Source organism: Tachypleus tridentatus, chromosome 9 (assembly GCF_004210375.1).
Source record: "Tachypleus tridentatus isolate NWPU-2018 chromosome 9, ASM421037v1, whole genome shotgun sequence".
Lineage (NCBI taxonomy): Eukaryota > Metazoa > Arthropoda > Merostomata > Xiphosura > Limulidae > Tachypleus > Tachypleus tridentatus.
Window position 1 is genome coordinate 104256905 of NC_134833.1, and position 15144 is coordinate 104272048.

Below are 15144 nucleotides of genomic sequence, written 5' to 3' on the forward strand. Positions count from 1 at the left end.
AAGTTATAACATAAAAATTATTAGAATTGTATTTTTTTACATGTGTTATGGTGACATTTTTATTAATATCTTTTAGAAGCTGATTGACTGGCCAATTTTTTTTGGATTTCAGTTTCACACAAAAAAAATTAATCTTTGTTTGTCAGTTTATTTAACACTGTATTTTGTGATTGATATATATATATATATATATTAATTGATCCTCAAGTTTAATAAAAAACTAACTTTGATGTCAAAAAATTATTTAACTTTTGGGTGAATCATGTAATATTAGCATAACATAAACCCAGTTACAATATCATTTGTTTTGGTAAAAATTTAATTATTATTTATCACACATTAATTGTAGATTTTATTTTGAAATAATAAATGTAGGCATAATTCAGACTTATATGTAAAGCGGTGTGTGATATGGCAGTTTTTCCCAAAGATGTTTAGATGAAACGAAGGATCAGGTATTTCAGCCATTTGATACTGTTTCTAGTCCTTGAATATTATTACTATTCTTTCTAAGTTAGGTTGTAGAAATTGCCCTAGTAATTTTAAGAGTACTAGTCTTAAATCTGATGGCAAATAAATTGTGATGAAAGATACTTTGTAAACAGTCAACATGGTTTTACAAGAGGAAAATTTTTTCTAACTTTTTATTGTCTTTTGATATCTCTTGATAGTTTTGTATTGAATAGGAAAAGGAATTGACGAAACACTGTTGATGTATTAAAGATTGCTAATTTTCAAGACAAAGGGCTGATTTAGATAGTCTGTAGCAGTATATAGAATGACTTTTTATCTGTTTCAATGAAACATCTGAATAAAAAATACTATACCAAGATTTTGGCAAAGTTTCCCATTGCCAACTGGTAATAAGTTGTATTTTAATGTTTCACTCCCTCAGTCTTTATGTGTAAAAATGTGATTATCAGGTTTTGTTTCCATATTTAAGTTACTGGTAGTTAAGCCTTTCTTTCAGTGTGAAACTTCACTTGTTTTTATCACCCCATTTGATGTGAATCACACCATGAAAGTCATTGATTTTACAATGATTAAGATATGTATTAAGCATGCACATTAACAACATTGTTGATATAATATGATGTTTCAAGTACCATTACTACTAAGGTTTGAAAAATTATAAGATTTATTTTAAAAATACAAATTTTACAAAATATTAAATGCAAATAAAATAGTGGCAGACTGCAACTTTGTAGGTATCTCAATTTCCAAATTAAAAAACCAGTATGAAAAACATCATTATTATGTATTTAATGTCAGAGTTAACAACTATTTATTTTACTGTACATTTCTGATTTAGTGACAGTTAACAATATGGCGAATACTAGATACAATATACAGTGTAATGGATTTACTGTTATGTATTTATTTTAATATAGGTTTTTGTATTGGTTAAATATATATTTAATAATGAATGTAATGTATAATACTAAATATGTGTTTTAAAATTCCCACTTATTCACTAAATTTGTATAAGATTCTGATGTGTAAGAATCAACAATTTACAATGTATATATGTAAAATATCACTGACAAATGAACTTTTGAGAATGTTACATAATGTTTGTAAATTGATGCACCAAGAGACAGTTTTTATATTGTGTTATTGATTTGTTAGTTAGTGTACTATTATTTTTGGAAACTATAATTGTTACAAAACACTTATCAATTGTGAAACTGCAGATATTTGACTAGGAATATTTATATATTTCAAACATTACACTCTGTGTAACATCAGTGAATTAACTTTGAAAGTCAGTATTTCTTCAAAAACATTGGATATTTTTGTTGGAAAATTTTGCATGTAAAATGTTAACTACATACCCATTAAGTATATTATACTGATAATAATCTCAAAGTAATTTATTCATCATAAACCATCAATAAAATATTTAGTTCTAAATCAGGTAGAAGACTCAATGTTGTTTGTAAATTTATAAAACTTGTGTATATAAATCTTTATTTCTAATATCTCTTTGCAGTGGTGGATTTAAGGTTATATGGGCCCAGAGGTTAGTCATTTTTGTGGATGCTATATCCCGTGTAATATAAAATAAAATTATCAATAGTCCACCCATCTATTCCAGGGACCCTGGGGTTGAGCCAACCTCTAGCCCCTACCTAAATATATCACTGTATATTTTCAACAACCATTGTTATAAATTGTATTATTGTTTGTATATCAAAATATATTTGTGTTAAGAAAGAAAATTGTGTATATCAATCTTGTTGGCAGATATTATAAATTTCATACAGGTAGACATTCAATTAACTTCTAAGTTTAAAATTTCCATCGATTTGAAATGTAATGTAATATGTAACATAATCAATTGGAGACTCATCCGAGATAACTTGTAATATGTAACAACAGAAATACTGGAAAAATTACAGATATTGATCTTGTAGGATTGAGAGATCAAACAGTATGCAAGCTGTAAAATGGACAAAAATATTTTTTTTTCATCACATGAACATCACTTTTCCCTCCAACATCTCATAGTCTGAGTTCAACAGGAGAATTCACAGATGTATCTTCAATACATGTAAATTTGTAACATATCTGATTTTTCTGTACATTTTTTTATTACTAAAGGCTTGCCACATTTTGTGTACATTCAAATAGTTAATTCAAAATTACAGTCTACATTCTTTCTCTAGTATAGAGGTTAGTTGGTCCATTGGACTTACAACCCAATGCACAGTCAGTTAGTCATAATAACAGTTTGGAAAAACAAACAAAACCTATTTCAAATAAATAATAATGTATCAAAAATAAAAGATAATATAAGTAATTACAACAAAATTTCTTTTAAGAAATAAAATATTGCAGCTGCATTCCACATTTTCACAGATATTTAACTAAAACTTCTCTCATCTCTGTCAGTCTAACTTCAACATATAAATCTTTTATTTTTTTGCCACATAACAATATTACATCTAACATGATTAAGTACTTAACATATAGTTTACATGATTAATCATGGGCTTTAATATCTATATGTGATTGTTTGGGAAATTTTGTATTACTGTCTTAAAAGGAAAATCACTTCTTTAATACTTAATATTCACTGGGAGGTAGGTAAGTAAATGAACAAAACAACTGAAAGAAAAAATACATAAGGATAACAAAATCATAAGTAAAAATACAAAAACAATAAAAAGAATAATAACTAAAAATAAAAATGAAATTGCTGCTTCACAGCACAAGTAATAAATTTTAACTTTTTGTTAACTCTTTCACCACCATAAGGCCTCATATATTTCCCTTTAGAGTGCTGGTACTTCTGTGGAAATGTGAGCACCCATGGATAAAGAGTATTCTAATGCAATACTTCCCTCCTCTCACAAGACTAGTTATTTCTATTATTGCTGCCCTCTATGTGCAAACATTTTTTATTATTCATGCCACAAGCCTTTCACACACCACATTGGAAACAGATGATTTCAACATGTTTCTCATCCAAATCACTGTGCATCATTTCTCCACCTACAGAGCATCATACTCTCACATGAGGCATGTGTCTCCCTCTATCAAACTGTCACTTCTCACTTGGCAGTGCTTGAACTCAGATGTCTTTACTTTTTCTGGCTTTATTAATGTTTTAGATTGAATTCATTCTTCAAGTAATTTAATTTAAAATAATCGTTTTTTTTTTTAAAAAAGCATTCAGGTTCCATCACTCTTATTCTAGTTGCATTTATTTCTTGCTTCAAATGTATATTTTGACTGACACAACATGAATTCTGATGTTACTGTCACTACTTTGAGTGTATTATATTCAACAAGGGCTTTATAGGTGCAAGCAAACTATCGAGAGATTTATCTACATTTATTTTTAGCATGTTTAAACATTCTATTGTCAACCTTTATATGAATACTTTGCTCCATTCTCTCTTGAACATATAGAACCTGCACAGGCTGATAAGGTCTTTGACTGTCTGTTTACACATCCAGAGTTTGCCATGTTTTCCCATACACTTATTGAGGATTTTTTTCTGCCTTGCATATTTTTTTTAAAACATTATTTCTTGGTTTGTGATGTTTCACCTCTTGTTTCTACAGATTATAACCAGAGTCCTTCATTCCTGCATAAATATACTTCCCAACCATAATTGTTTTTCACTCCCATCCCTGACATTTATGTTCTTGCTGAACAGTGCACCTTTCAGTTCTGAACAATTTTCTGGGGATATATTGTTGCACCTTACCTCCATATTGATTCATTTATCATTGTTGTCTCTAGCTTTGAAATTGTGTTTTATTTTTTACTGGGGCATTTTAAGCCATGATGCTATCTTATGTCAAACCAATTTACCTGCTCCCTTATCTCCAGGGGCCTAGCATGTCCAAGCACGTAAGGGGTGCGACTCATAATCCGAGGGTCGCGGGTTCGCGCCCGCGTCGAGCTAAATATGCTCGCCCTCCCAGCCATGGGGGCATACCATGTGATGGTCAATCCCACTATTCGTTGGTAAAAGAGTAGCCCAAGAGTTGGCAGTGGGTGGTGATGACTAGCTGCCTTCCCTCTAGTCTTACACTGCTAAATTAGGGATGGCTAGCACAGATATCCCTCGAGTAGCTTTGTGCAAAATTCTAAAAAAACAAACAGACAAACAAAAACCTTATCTCCAGAACTTGCTTATGGCTTTTTTTTAAAGCTGTTTCCTTTTTCATATAGTCTTGGAGTCTTGGGTGGCATCTGTTCAGCAACAATCTTACCATTCCATATTTGATATATTCTTTATCTAATTTCCTCTTCTTCCCCTTCTCAGCCTCTATTTGGCCCTCCTGTTCTTGTATCCATGGTTTGTCATTTTTCTTGATGACACACAATACCCTGCCAACTGTTTTGGTGACTACCTGATGAGTTTTGGCTCACTGTGAACTCAACTTGCAGTCTTCCTTGATTGGAGGTGTTCTATTTTCACCAATGTTTTAGTTCTTCAGATTTTGTCAGAGGATCTTAAAAATTCCATTTCTCACCCCCATCTCTGTTCTCCCTCATACCAATATTTTTCCTTGAAATTCTATAAATTGCCAGCATTATCAGGTACCTTTATCCCAAACATTTTGTTTTTCCCATTAGTGCATGGTTTTTCTCTAACCTATTCTTACCTTGTTAATTCATTTTTTTTGAGATTTTGCAAGCTTCTCTTTTAGATTGGTATATTAATGTGGTCCTCCATTCTCTCACTTTACCTTTGTTCAAACCTATTTTTTTACATTCTTTGTTTTATCTTTCACTTGAGGCATATTTTTTTCTTCTTTGTCTTGTGGGTGTTGGTGGTCTGACATGTTTCCCCTTGAAGTTACATGCGCACTTTACCACAATATATGTCTACTTCCTTATCCAGATCCTTCCCTTTCAAAAAACTAGTGGCTCATGAGGGTATCTCCTCCTTTTTGGCTTTTTCCCTTCACTCTATTTCTTGTCTTTGTCCCCATCCTGATATAGCTATATTTCTGTATCCTGTGTGTGCCCTTTGTTGTTATCTCACGTGGAAGACTTTCTGTCGTGATTCCCATTGCTGTCCCTTTATTACATGGAAATTCTTTGCCCAGAGTTATCTTTCCTCTTACTCTTATTATTTGTGTTTCTTGCTTCATCCAGTTTTTTTATCACTCCTTGTCCCACTCCCACCCTACTTACTTATGTGTTACCTCTCTTTAATCCAACACTTAACCATTTTCCTCACTTCTTGTTTTAATTGGCCTTTGGAGAAAAATCATATAATTGGGCATGTGGACCAACCTTGACACTTTCATCTCCCATTATTTACATCATATCACAGTTTCGGCTGCTTTTGGTTTTCACCTTCCACTTGTGGTTGTTTTTCAGACTTAAATACAACTGACAATGGGTAAGTCATCATTAATGCTTTCTTTTCTTCCATAGGCCCATTCTTTGTACTTTCAATACTTGAATCTCACTCTGTGGCAAGTGGTGCCTACCAGGTATTCTTTAACACTAAATCCACACTGTATGCTATGTTGTCTGGCACTTTCCTTTCCATGGCTGAACATGCTCTCCTTTCAATTGGGGTGTTTCACAAGATGGCTTGTAAGTGATAAACCTTGTGATATTTGCTTCATAATTTGGCCTGTCTTGAACCACACCACCCATAGACTATATGAGTAAAGCAAAAGGGGATAACTGCTTAACTCTGCCATGCCTGAAGAGGATAAATCAGTATGCTCTGCTTTTCAAAATACAGTTTTGTGATAACCTTTTGTGCTCACAGATGTCAATGTTCCTCAAGACTTTCCAATTCAGTCTCAGCCCCCCCTTACTTCTAGTGGCGTATGAGAGTCCTTACCACTTATCAGTTCCAAGCCATTGTAGTGGTCAACCTTGGAGGAACCATGCTGGATGGGCTTCACATAAGATGACTATCATTATTCGGTTCATAGTAGGGCTGTAGTGTTCTACTGGTGTAGATGATATAATATCCCATGATCTGTGATTAACATTACAGTGAAGTGAGACATCCAAATGCAGTTCATTTCATTGATTGGAAGCCTTTATTCGACCATTGCATGGATGTTGATACCCCACAAGCTGGTTTTGGATTTAGAGTGGAATAATCACCATAAGTTCTCACATAGGTTTTGGATTGTCTATTCTCCCCTCTTGTTTTCTCCTTCTGTGTTGTTGGTCAAAACAAGGATATGTGGAATTGTTCCAGTTCTATCCTTAGCTTTCTCTCATTCTTGTATTGCCTGAATATTATTTCCTTTTGGATGGTTCTGACCTGTTTCACAGTTGTGGGAGCTCATTTCATGTAGTAAACTTCTTCTGGATACCAGATGTCGCATTCCAAGATTAACATACGAGCACTTACCTTGTGTCATACCCAGGAATCAGAATAGTTTTTCAATTTACTGGTTCTTGGGTTTGAAGTAAAGACAGTGTGGTCCTTATCCTACCCTCACATGAATGTCAGAACCATGTGAAAAAGTTTTGGATGTAACTGACTTACTGAGTACAGTCTTCACGCTGTAGCCACTCTATGCCATAGGATGCATTATTGTTTACCCACATTTTTTATTGTGCATTTAAGTTACTATATTTTCTCTGGTTAGGATAACTTTCCTATGACATTCTCACACACTTGGATGTGTTCCTCTCATTTTCTGCCTCAATTTCTAACACTTTACACAAATAGGCAGGGAGAATACATGGATCAGAAATGATATGGTTCCTATTTTTGAGTTTTCAGATTTGAGTCTTTTCATCTACAGAGGTATCCTTTGGATACTTTTGAAATTACATGTACATATTTTTATAGTATCTCAAATTTGATAAAATAATTGGTCTTTTCATTATGTGAAGGCAACTGTAAGGAATATTTTTTTCAATGTAATATTTTACAACTTACTGATATATAAGCTGTAATACAATATTTTGAGAATATCACTGACTCTTTTGCTGTGAATAAAGTTTGTCAAAGTTTCATATGAATTTATCACTAAATGAATCTTTGTCCTTTTAGTTTTAGTTTTTCATTTTCTTTTAATTTTATTGAAATTGTTAGTTGAAACTTGCTTTACACTTTACTGCTACATAAAAAAGTTGAAAGGTATAAGTTGGTGATGGAAAGACTTATAATGGTTAAAGAAATTGCAGTTGAAATTATGTTAGTAATAAGACAGGTGAAGGTAAGTTGGAATAGAGGCATGGGTACAAACAATAGGAATACATTTTGAAAAGTGAAGGTCAAAAGAAACAAAGTTCACTCAAACCTCAAATAATAGGAAGCATGTGAGGCAGGGTTTGTGAGGGCCTAGAATTTCTTTCATAAGCTTTGCTGATGGGAATTTTAACTGAAATGTTCTAGAGGTACTTATATAAACAAAGGAGAAATTCCTAATAACTTAAAGATAACCAGTATCATAACTTTTTCCTTCAAATATTATAGATAAGAACAGAGGTAGGCAATTAAGTGGATTAATCAATGTTTTTCATTACCTCCAAGCATCATTTACCTCACTTCTAACACAGAATACTCAGCTAATGAAAATTACGATTAAATTTATTAATATCATGAAATTCACAAATAAAAGCTGTGAAATATGTGTTCTGAACCTTTTGCTGGAATAATGTTGTAAAAGTGACAGTTAACTATCTGAATAGAATTGCCAAAGAGTTAGCTTCAGTCACTTTTGATGGTTAGAATAGCCCAAGAGTTGGCATTAGGCATTGTTGACTGGCTAATTTCATCCCATTGTCTATAGATGGTTATTGTGTAGTTTTATGTAATGTTATGAAGCAAACTGACATTTGTTATTTAATATCTATGTTATTGATACTGATTATAAAATTGTTAGGAGATTAATGTTACCTAAGGATAAAGTTTTAGTGACATCTAAGGAAATATGACATGAATGTTAGAAATGATAGGCATAACCTTAGAAAATACTGACAGATTTGTTTTCAGTTGAACTTTCTGTCTTCATAGAATTGAGTAACATTTGGAATATTTAATTTGTCTGATGATTTGCTTAAACTTGTGTGAGTTGATGTTTAGTTTTTGTATCATTTTTATGACATGAAATTTACAATACTACATTTTATTTTACAGATTGTATTTTGACAACAACTATGATACATATGTGAAAAGAACTTAGTTACAACTAGTTAATTAGGGTAAAGCACTGTAGAAATATCCAATGATTGAAGAATAGTTTTTATTGAAAATTTTACTGTATTCTAATTAAGTAATTAATTTAGACGAGATCGTTACTTAACAGTTTATGAATATATGAATATCTGTGTATTGTAGTGTTGACAAAACAAGTTTAAATGTTGCTAACCTAGCTGTTATAAAAAGGCAACTAGTGAAAACCTAATCTTGCATGCCACACTCGCATATAAAATAGTGCAACAACTAGCAAATTCAAAACTCAGTTTTGGTCTTCTCTACTCTCAAACAAATTAGTTTCAGCCTCAGCAGTGTAGACATTTATATTGAGTTTGAGGATAAATTCAGTAAATCTGGTTATTGTAACAGTTAAGAACAGAAGTTTAATGAAAATTATAATTAAGTGCATATTTAACATACAACATTAAATGTGGTAGAATTAAGTATCTTTTGCTTAAAACTGGAAGTTATTTTCCTACATTGTATTGAGTCTTTTGGTAGCATATATTAAGGTTGCTAAAAAGTTTACTATTCCGAGAAATTGTTGTCTAGCAATAGTACCAGTAAAAAGTTTTTGTAGCCATTTATCCAGGTCACTTGATATGTTTGGTTGTTAAAATCATCTACAGAGGATTGAAAAAATTCTTAAGCATGCAGTGAATTGTTGAATGTGAAATAATATAGTTGACAGTTGAACAGATCGTATTTTAAAGTAGTTCAGAAAATGATGAATTGTACACTCAATAATAAAACTTGGTTTGGTTTATTTTTCCAATATAGAGTAAGTATCATAAAGGAATGAGCACTGACCAAGTACTCACTGAGATAATTTTATAAAGTAATGTAAAGATAAATTGAAAAATTGGTCACTTGTTCCTAAACATACTTTAGTACATGTAAGAACACACTATGAATGTAAGTAAATTAGTGAAATGCATTTCTTAGTAGGTAATAGAATTTTTTATTTTTCCAGAAAAATAAATTATGTAATTTAACTGTTGTAACATAACTTACGTGCATATCTGTTGAGACCATTATTACACTGTACTTTTCAATTATTTATTCATTTAACAGTTACAACTCACTCAAACATGTTTATTTTATGAGCCTCCTCTATTGTAAATATCCATTATATAAAGATATCATATAGTATATTTTAATCATTGTCTTATACAGTTCTTCTGAAGAATATAAATCCTTATTATAGAGATTAATATAAATCTAAGTAGTTTAATATTAACAAATTTCATTGTTTACTTTCATAAAGAACGTTCATCAGATAAATAGATCAGCTATGAATGAAATATGAACATTACTTATGTGTGATTAATTTCTTGTGATCTTTGTTAATGTGACCTCTGGAGTGAATGTGCTAAACTTGATACTGATTGATGTATGTCACCTACATCAAACAAGTCCATATTTATGTACTTGCTCATCCCAAGTCAATATATGAGAGAAGAGTAACAGGTGACTTTATCAAAGTTTATGGTATAATCTGGGAGACTGATAGGATAAAGGTTCTATTTCTTTGTGTCACATTCTGAAGATAATAGGATGTGAAGACACAAGTTTAAGATTTCAAAACAACAGGCTGTGCTTTAGTTAAGACAATTTTATTTTCTGACTTAAAACATTATTTTCAGTTGACTTTAATGTAGTTTATTACCTGTTAGAAGGGTAAGAGTAGAATATATGATTTCAAAACAGTACTTCCAATTTTGCTACATCTCACCAGTCTTTATACTTCATCATATTGTACCATCTATATTGACATAAGTAGTTTCCTGCATCTTTCATTTGGTATTCTAGTGTGTAGACATGTTAACTTACTCTCTATGTAAGTACAAAAATTGTTGTATTTCATCACAAATTTATATTAGTTTTAACTTGTTGTTTTGAAATTTCATTGTTTCTACAAATTTATTTTAGAAATATGTTTACAAAATTTTAAATTGTTCACATGGGCTTGTAATTTAATATGGTTGATGTTGAAATTACTGCAACAATGAATGATGGTTCTGATGCGAGTCCCTTGGTCTCAGGGTCTATGATGTTTGGTGAGGAATTACCAGATTTAGTTTGCAAAGAGTTTGTCTTACATTCAGCTGATAATTTCTTCCTTCCACATTACTATTATTTGTGAGGAAGAATATAACTACTGAGTGAACTGTTCTTTCTACAGCACCTTTTACCTGTTATCACACCTGTGTAATCTCTTGGGATAGGTATTGTTCTTTTTTTGCAGGAAATCTCAGGTGAATTTTCAGTGTGCATTCCTCACTCCCAGCAGGTATACCCATGTTTCACAATAATATGTGAATCTGTGTTGATTAACCTAATTTCCTCATGTAATAGTTTAGATATTTCATGTCTTCTAAGCTCAGAATTTGGTTAATTCTTTTAGCATATCTTCCTCTAGTTTAGATTTGTGTATCAGAATTATATGTTTGAGGATAACAAGATTCTATCATCCTTTTACAAATTCTCTTAACATGTCAGTGGTTTTGTCCAAATCAGTTTGACTTTCACATGCTTACAAATTAAGATAATATGCTACAATAATATTTGGGTATTTTGCTTGTCAGGTGAAACACTTTCATACAGAGTTTAGTTATAAACTGCCACACCTAAATGTGGTATGGATGGTTGCTGTATTTAAAAATTACCCATGTAAAGAACCAAATTTTCATCAGGGTCATGTTAAAAAAACAAATTTTATTCAAAAAAGGAGACATGATACAGAATGTTTCAAACTAATGTTATTTAGCATACTTGTATTAATATTTTTGCAAATTAGTTATATTTATTTTCCTTATTAACAAATTATGAAATTGGTGATCTTGATAAAATGTGTGTCTTCGAGCTTGAAACAGTAGCTTCATTTTGGGATCTGTTTTATTTTATTTTTAGAAATGATGGAAATGCATATGGAACAGTGACTGTGACAGTTTTTGAAAACACTTTAGCATGTCTAAATTATTTTCAATAAGATATATCTTTCTCGGTATGTATTTGGTAAATTTTAGTTCCATATGTGACAAATACCTTTTAATTTATACTTATTTACTATCACCCTGTGTTTTCAGTATTGCAAATGCTACCAACAATGGAAAGGGCAAGAAATTTGAAAATGTTTCGGAAGATCTGGAAATATTGAAATATCTTCAAAAAACTTGGAAAAATTAGGGTAATGTGTAGAATCCCTTTCTTTCTAAATCTTGGTACATGTCCATATATTCAAACCATTCTGTTACTTTAACATAACCTTTATCATTCATTCTATGTTATTTTGTCTGATGATGAGATATCAAATTAATACATTATACTCGTAGAGAGGTGAAATGAAATATTTTATTTTCTACTGTGATATTGTGAAGTGATTATTTAAAATATCTTTTTTGTTATAATTATCTTCAGAATCTTTGTTTATCTTGTAACAAAATTACAACTTAAATTGTGTACATCAAATAGAGTCAGGATGAAAAATTTAAATATTGTCATTGTACATGTTTGTGAAGGTTTGGAAAATCTTTAGTTTTGCTGGAAAGTAACTAGGGGAAGTTTGTAAAAAATGTACTTGTCCACTCTATATTCATGATCAATGACTACATTGTTATGTGTAGTGAAACCATGAAAATGTTGAAGATAAAGACTGAATTGATGTGTTACAAAGAATGAAGAGATTTGTTGGAGCTCAGACTAGAGTAAATAAAAAAAAAATATGAAATATTACTTAATATGTTAATTTACTGAATTTGTGTAATTTTTTTGTGTTTAATATCTCCATTTTAATTTTTTTAATGTTTTTGTGAATGTGTATGTCTCAGATGAATTTAAACTGATGTGTAATTCTAGAAAATGACACACCTTTATTGTTATTCACTTTCATATCTTATTATGGACACTCACTTTAAATAATAAACATGTATAATTTTACTTTATTTAAAAAATTGCTTTCAACATTGGATTTGAATATGGCTTTCAAAGTACTTTGGAACACAAAATCATGCCTTTATTGTGTCAAGGAAAATGAGCATTTCTTTTCAGTGAAGTTTAGAATAATTTCCTGTGATAAAACCTGAAACTTGTTTTTGAACAATTTTTGAAGGAAGAGAGTATTGCTGAGAAACTTAAAATATACAGTTATCAAGATGAATGTGTGTAACAATTTTACTTTCTTACAGTTTAAAGAAGATTATGAAACCAAAAATAAAATTCATGTATATACAGTTTTCTAGGAGTATCAGTCTGTATTACATTATGAAGAAACAATGCATACCTTCTGCAAATACATGAACATTTGGTTGAAAATAGTTGAAAATGATGATTCTTTAGAGAAAGTGTGTTGTTCCTGATGAATATGAGACTAATAAGCCAGAAGAGAGAGGAGTCAGTGACTGAAAACAGTATTTTACACACAATAAAAGTTCATGTATTATGTTTTGGGTTGTATTTTGAAATCATGTTCATCTAATGATTTTATATTAAGGATTTATATTTTTTCGTGTTTTTGTCAGTATTACCTATGTATAAAAAAGTGGTGAAAAAATTTGCAAAATAACTATATTTGTACCATTAGAATAAGTACATTATTAAATAATTAGGTATTCCAAGCATTCTGATTTCAGTTCAAGCAAGAACAATTCTAAATAATAATAATGTGTAATCAGAGAAGCTATATACTTCAAGTAAAACTAAAAAACCAACCAGGCCATCCATGTAGCTAATTTTTTTTAAAATTAAGCTATTGTTAAATTTTGTGTCAATAAACTTCAGATTATTTACATGGAGACTGGTGTTAAATCTAATTGTTATCAGTCAGAATAATGAAGAGCTAAAACAACAATAAAGCATTATGTTTTTCAAGTACCTATGGACATATAGTCCCATTTGTTGGTGAGATAAGTAGTACCTTAATATGTTTAATAAAGTTAGCAGATAACACTGTGTAATTAGTTTTTGTTCCTTTTAGATTTATATAAATATTTAAATAGATTTATATAAATATATAGTTGCATAAAAGATTCACATAATTTAAAATAAGCTCTTCTTTCATTCAACTGTAGCTCTAATTTAGAAACTACTTTTCTTTAGTCAAACCAGGTTTTATCCAGTGATTTTAAATTACTGATAAAATATGTCAACTCTTCAGGTATAGAGCAGAAATAAAATAACACTTGCTAAATCTGTAACATTCATTTTTATGTATCAAACTATAAGAATTGTATTTCTATTTTATCATTCTTGTGATAGATGAGTATACTTGTAAATTAATGAAATTCTGACTATGTAAAGAACATTATAAATATGCATAAACATTTTGCAGTTTTAAAACTATGCAAATAAATCAGTGACCAACTTTATAAGTCATAGATATATAAGCAACTCGAAAGAAAGTTTATAGTAAGTTACATAACATTAATAACAAAACTTAATCTTAAGTATATCTGAGAAAATGTAATATATACATTTATATTTTTTAATGGAACGTCATTTTACTAATGAATATTTTACTCAAAGTTGTTATGTGACATAACATCATTTTTGAAGATTGTTTGGAAAATACCAATTTATTAAGCCCCTAATGTCAAATAATTTATACTCTGTTGTTGGTCAGCAATGCGTTTGAGGACTTGCAGCACTGAAACTTGTGGTTCAGTTGACAGCAAACACCATTCCTGTAGTCTTGAACCCAGCAATTCGGATTTTGCTTTTGACAGACCCAAATCTCTGACCAGATCGTTTAATTCTGACTGTGTTATGAGATCTGGATCGCCTGAGGAGCACGGCTTAAAATCCGGATCAATGTCACTGCCAGTTCCCTGCATTGCAGTTTCTTCATCTGGTTCGTCTAAGGTCCATTCCTTTGGTGGTTTCGGAATAGGAAGACTGCTGTCATGTGGCATGGGTCTCATTGCTGATGGCAGATCAGGGTATTCAATTGACTTCTTATTCTTAGCAAAGAAACCAGACACATTAGTCAAACAGAAGTAACAGTTTGTCACATGGTCTTTCCGTTCTCGCCATATCATCGGGACAGCAAATGGCATTGTCTTTCGAGTGTCTCTGAGCCAAGCTCTCAGACAATCACCACATATCGCACAACAAATGTAAGGCGCCCATTCCTGGTCTTGATCACCAATTTTACAGCTGAAGTACAGATGATATGCTTTCTTCACAAGAGTAGTCATTGAGTATCTCTGATGAACAAGTGTATACTGGCCACAAATATAGCAGAATGCATCGCGGCTGTTACGACATTGACGAGACATATTGACCGACACCAATCGTCTTGTGAAACGTCTATAACATCTAACTTACTTGTTACAGTGCTACTGAGGCAATGGTATATTCTGAAACAATACGTACACACTATACGGTCTATTTTAATCGAATAAGCAGCATCTGTGTATGCAAGCCACTTTTATAGCCTGCTGAGACAGTGTCAAGCTGGCCCTGGCCTGCTCGGACATGCCCGGGCTGCGTA

At 31.3% G+C, this 15144-nt stretch overlaps 1 long non-coding RNA gene across 2 annotated transcripts; it reads left to right on the forward strand.

Moving 5' to 3' along the window:
* The first annotated feature begins 253 nt into the window (after positions 1-253).
* LOC143225955 (uncharacterized) lies at positions 254-13270 on the forward strand. 2 transcript variants are annotated; one of them, XR_013014211.1, is made up of 3 exons: positions 254-455; positions 11744-11844; positions 12842-13270. It is a non-coding gene; the product is annotated as an uncharacterized LOC143225955 (long non-coding RNA). The 2 variants fall into 2 exon arrangements; XR_013014212.1 differs by having other exon boundaries at positions 262-455; positions 12888-13270.
* The last annotated feature ends 1874 nt before the right edge of the window (positions 13271-15144 follow it).